The 5649-nt window shown below is 36.3% G+C and overlaps 1 pseudogene; it reads left to right on the forward strand.

The window, feature by feature from the left end:
• The first annotated feature begins 4588 nt into the window (after positions 1 to 4588).
• LOC144431546 (U2 spliceosomal RNA) lies at positions 4589 to 4760 on the forward strand (annotated as a pseudogene).
• The last annotated feature ends 889 nt before the right edge of the window (positions 4761 to 5649 follow it).

Here is a 5649-nt window from a genome sequence, read left to right on the forward strand (position 1 = left end):
TCTTTATAACTGCATTAGCCCGCTCCAGTATATACCTTTACTTCACCAACATTATACTTTGAAACACTACTTATGTATAATGAAACATCGCAATATACCGGGTGTCTCAAAAGTAGGTATGCACTTTCATTTATATTTGATTTTCAGGTCCTACCATCGAGCGTTCATTTCTTCGGGAAACACAGTATGAATATTTAGTGAAATTTACGTATTGTTTGCATTTTCCGGCAACCCACAGAATGACAAAGGTATTAACCCAAGAAATGAGGTACAAAATTGCTGCTTGGCAATTCAGAATTGATTCGGCTTCTACACGACGACCAATTTATTTATGTAATTCATTGTTAATTTATAGAAAACTGGATCTGTAGTTTATGCACAAGAATCAAGAAAACCAAGAAGTGCCTGAGAAAAACATTCATAGCCGAATTAATTCCAAATTCTCTGTTAAAAGAGTTTACCTTGTACTGATTTATATGCTTCTTGTCGAATAGCATTTGGCGCCTTATTTTTTGATTCAATCTCCTTGTCATTCTGTGGATTGTCGAGAAATGCAAACAATTATTCAATGTGGTTCCCGTACATTTGAACCCACGTACATTTGAACCCACAGCAATTTCACCTGCATACTATTGCACCTATGGATTTTTTGTTTTTGTTTTGCGGATATTTGAACCCATACTAACCTAACCCATGGGTTTTAGCACCTGCATATAGATTGAACCCGCGGATATACACATGGGTTGAAATGTACGGTCACCATTCAATGTTACTACTCATCCACACTATGTTTCCTGGCTTCTTGCATATATGAACGCTCTATGATGAGCACCTAAAAAGCAAATCAAAATTAAAAGTGTATACTTTCTTTTGAGACACCCTGCGGCCTGCGTATAAAAATGTCTATTATTCACTATTAAATCTGTCAAACTGTGAATAAATAGACAACTAACAGGTATAAAGATTTGCATGTAATCAACTTGCACTTTATTGGATTCGCAAATTCAACTAATTTCAATAACATAATGTCGTTCGCATATACTTTTGTTATAATATGATTGCATATGGTGGACTTATCTGCGCATTTTCTTGTAAAGTCGCCATTTGAAGGCCGTTTTTCTAGTGGCGAAGGCAAAAATATACGTTTTATCCTTTGTTGTTAAAATAATATTTGTTATTTCGAATGAAATTGTAACTCGCTAATTCTATGTATCAGTGCGTGCATGCAAGCCTTGTCGTTCTAGTTAATCAAAATTTGGCAAAGACATTTAAATAATGCAAAATGCAAGAGTACATAAAACATAATATTATATAAACACTCGCACGATTTAGAAGTATGTAGAGAACTTAACTTACAGTAAAATCGTGGAAGACATAAAATAACTGCAAATATAATATATAATTACGCAATGTTTACTGCGGAAATTCTCATGTCAAATAGTAACTAAAAACTTGTAACACACTTTATTTTCTGATTAGAATACTGCACAGCATGCAACCAACTATCTGCTTTAATGCAAATGTCTGCCTGTATAGTTAGATTGCTACGGGAAAAATGCTTTTCTAGTTTCAAAATCCGCCCTAAACTTTCAAACACTATTGTTCGCTACGGCAATGATTTATGATAAATTATCGAAAAATATATAACAATTTACATTCTCCACTAAATAATTTATTAAACTTCTGACAAATAGAGTAAAGAAATAGTTTGACAACATCTTATCAAGTATTTAGCGACAGAACGTAAAATACAATTTTCATGTACACAAAACGACTGAAGTTTCCTTCTGTGCCAATCGTGCATAAACGCATGTTATGTTTCACTACCAATTTTAAAGCTCCCATTTAAATTACAACAAAAATCGCTTACTCATTGATACTTAGATAGTTTGACTGCCCACAAATTAAATATTTCAACTGTGCTTTGTACTTTTGTTACAAATAGGTGAATGCATTAAATCATCAAATAAAATGATGACGTTTATCAGTACTTGACATTTTCATGAATATATTTTTGAATTAAATATTCTACACTGAACGCACCGCATTTCAGCTGAAAAAAAAAACTGTTGCGATCATGTGTGTGTTTATTTAGCCGATTTCGTTCCAAATAACAAACTGTCATTAAACTAAATATTCAAATCTGCAATAACATTCGCTGATTTTTGGTTTTTGCGAGACTAACTACTTATCCTTCTTCTATGCCTTTGTGCCGGTGGATCCGTATGCATATATTGCAAGGATGCCGTAGCAAGCGTAGAGATAACAATCCTACGTGATTTAAGAGTCTTGCTACACACTAACACAAATATATTTCTGTAACGTTCCATCTGACCAAGGTCAGACTTCTTCAGACAGACATAACCCAACTCTAACAAGAAAAGCAGTTACATGCATATTTGAACAACCAGTGTAAAATTATGAGAGTCACGCATGTTAAATAATCAATAAAATTGGCGAATTCTTGATTAGATAACAGCGGGTGGCCGAAATGAAAGTCATTGATGAGATCTCTCTCTTTGTTTTATTTTTAACAATTGAAGTCCAAATTAAACAAATTTAACCGCGAATGTGAAAGAAACCAAGGCAGCAGCTAAAGCCAATGAAAAAACTAGAATTCGGTTGGAAACCGAAGGCTTATCGATCGAAGGTTAGGCGATCCCCAAAACAGTGGTCTTACTCCATAGTGACACCGTGTGTCCCATCACTAATTAACTAATAACTCGCTAATTATACGACATAATCCATCCAAAACCAACAGGATTCTGATCCGAGCTAAGATTAATGCACATGTAAAATTTGGGGCAGATTGAACCTCGCTTTCGTGAGATATCGCGTGCATCTAACACACAGACAAACAGACAGACAAATACCTATCAACATACTTACCGATAAAGATCGATAAGTAACAAGAGCAAAGAAGTGACTGGAATCATCGGGCGCCCATCAACAGCCTAAACCAAACTGGCGCTTTCGATTCCTGACATTCCGTGAACAGACAGTTCCATATATATGGAATTGTTTTGTTTAAATTGCAACGTAGATACTGTTTCGTTTCTTAATTGCTATCTGCTCAGAATGGAAACTCGAACACAACTGAACTTCGTTTATTGAGAACAGCGGCACAACTTCAACAATACAACTTAAAACAGCGATCATAAACAAACGTCTACAAGTTAACACAACTTAATATCGACTGGCGAGCCAGACGAGTAGATGAGATGCATTGCGCCGCAACAATTAAGAGTTGTCGCGCTACTCATCATTTGAGTAATCACAATACGTCACATCTTCCCGTCAAACAAGAAATAGCATATTAATACAAATAGCATTAATAAATGTGCAATAAAATAAAACATTATCATTCAATACCCATATCTATCAGTTTTTTTAACAGTGCGTGTAGATCTGCGAAGAGGGGGGGGGGGTATATGTTCTATTTGATCAGATACACTATAGGATTAACTGAAACACTGCTATCGGGACTAATATTATCATTAATAATTGGGTCATGTTGCGTTTTCATATCACCATTGTTATAGGAAGATGTGTATGGTCCAGAAATATTACAATCGTAATCATAATTCTTTGTGAAGGGGTGGAACTTATCAGTGGTAGACAACTATTGCGACAACTACAGTGCTGAGACAACTATTGCCTTTTATTAGTTATATTCATTATTTACAATAAATCTACATTATTTTAATGTGACAAACTATGACTTCCTACAATTTTTCCATTTCATATGTGCTTCCGTCCGAAATAGCTAGAGGAGTTCGAAATCGCCAAATCGTTACTCTTTTCGTTACAATGCAATTATTTGAAATATTTTCAACGTTCAAAATACTGAATTGAAGATACAGATACACAGAAAACTGCTTCGATCATGTCTATATTTAACTGATTTCCATTCAATTACACAACATATATCATAGAAATTTTCTGTTAAACTCAGAATTGCTGTGCACACTAACACTAATGTGTAACTGCAACGTTTTGTCTTGCCGAGGGCAGAAGCGAAGAGAAGCGATACATATATTCATCCTGTATTAAATTAATAATACAAACTAAAACTGCCTATTTTTAGTATGCCTCAGTTCCAAATAGGTGGAGGAGATTTAAATCGCCAATTCCAAGAAGAGCGTTTACCGTTTCACATGAATTGACATTTCATTAAACAATTTCATTTACATTTCCAACATTTGACAGGCTGACTTTGAGATGCACAAAAAACTTGGATCTAATCTGCATTACCTCACAGAAATACAGCCAACTCAGTAATAACAAAAGCAACTAAGATATAACTGCTGTCGACTGACGTACATAATATCGTCTTATCAGAGTCCAAAAGTCTGGAATTCGTCAATCGAACGGAAAAATTAGGGAGTAAAGCAACAAAAAACGTCGCGTGATAATTTAATCGTTAGAAGTATACCGCCTGATCGGCGGCTCTCCCTCACCTGTGTGCGCGCGCAACCTCGACTAACGCCACGCCTTCTATGTCAGTAATTAATACCGACATTTGTTGGTGAATCAGTTTACCGACACGATTTTTTTACCCCTAAAATGACGGTCAAATTTACCGAACATTTCTTAGAGTGTAGTAACTGTTCTATTCAGATTAATACCTGAATTGTGGGGTATTCCCCCACTCTTGTATTAATCTCATTTTTGCAACGACGAGAGCGAGGGTTTGGCTTGCCACTCCGCTCTCGCAGGTCGGCTTGGCGTTGCACTACAGCAGTGGTTCTCAACCTTTTACTGGCCTCGTACCACTTTACTGTTTATTTACGGCTTCCTCCACCACCAAGTCCATGCTTCCGAAAACAAACAATACAGTAAAAAACTAATCCCATACCCGAATTGGAATGGTAACCGGACGAGAGGCCGTGGTTCGCCATATGGATAAGCCGTCTTATCGGCTTTCCTCTCCCCCGGGATAAATATGTAAATCCTATCCTAAATCCTATCCTATCCTATCCTTTACTCTGGCCGCGTACCACTGGAAAAGCCATTTTTTGGCGCGGCGAAAAATGGCTTAAAACACGCGCTATGGGAGTATTTTATAATGAGGCTCTACATCCTCAGTGACCTAATTCGCAAGACGGACGAAAACATGCCCATCTGGATTCGTTCGTGGACAATAGCAGGCGAGGGCGATCTCTAATGACTGGACTGGCCCATAAGACGTTTCTCCGACCCTTGACCCCAGAAAAATTCTTCCCATACTTCACTATTGCCAATTTACTTTACTTATTTTGAGAGTGTTTTGATGTGTTGGCGCTTATAAGCTGGTTTACGTGTTTGAAAGCCCTCATTTTTATAAAATTTATATACCATGTGCCGCTCACAGGCACTGATAGCTTAGTTTAGATTAGTCTATCGCAGCATTTGCGTGACTCATTTTTGATTACAGCAACTAAATTAATGCTCCTATGAATACATAATGACAATTAAGATATTTAAGCCAGAACTATTTTTTTGAAACGCTACTGAAAACTGACAAATAACCAAAAAAATTACAAAAACGAGGTAACGTTTATAGCAACTAACCCCCAAATGTACCCCATTTCATGTTAAAAATATGAAAACAAAGTTAATTTTCCCCAAAATTCGAACAAAGACTTTTGTAGGAATCAAATTACACCA

Source organism: Styela clava, chromosome 13, assembly GCF_964204865.1.
Source record: "Styela clava chromosome 13, kaStyClav1.hap1.2, whole genome shotgun sequence".
Classification (NCBI taxonomy): domain Eukaryota; kingdom Metazoa; phylum Chordata; class Ascidiacea; order Stolidobranchia; family Styelidae; genus Styela; species Styela clava.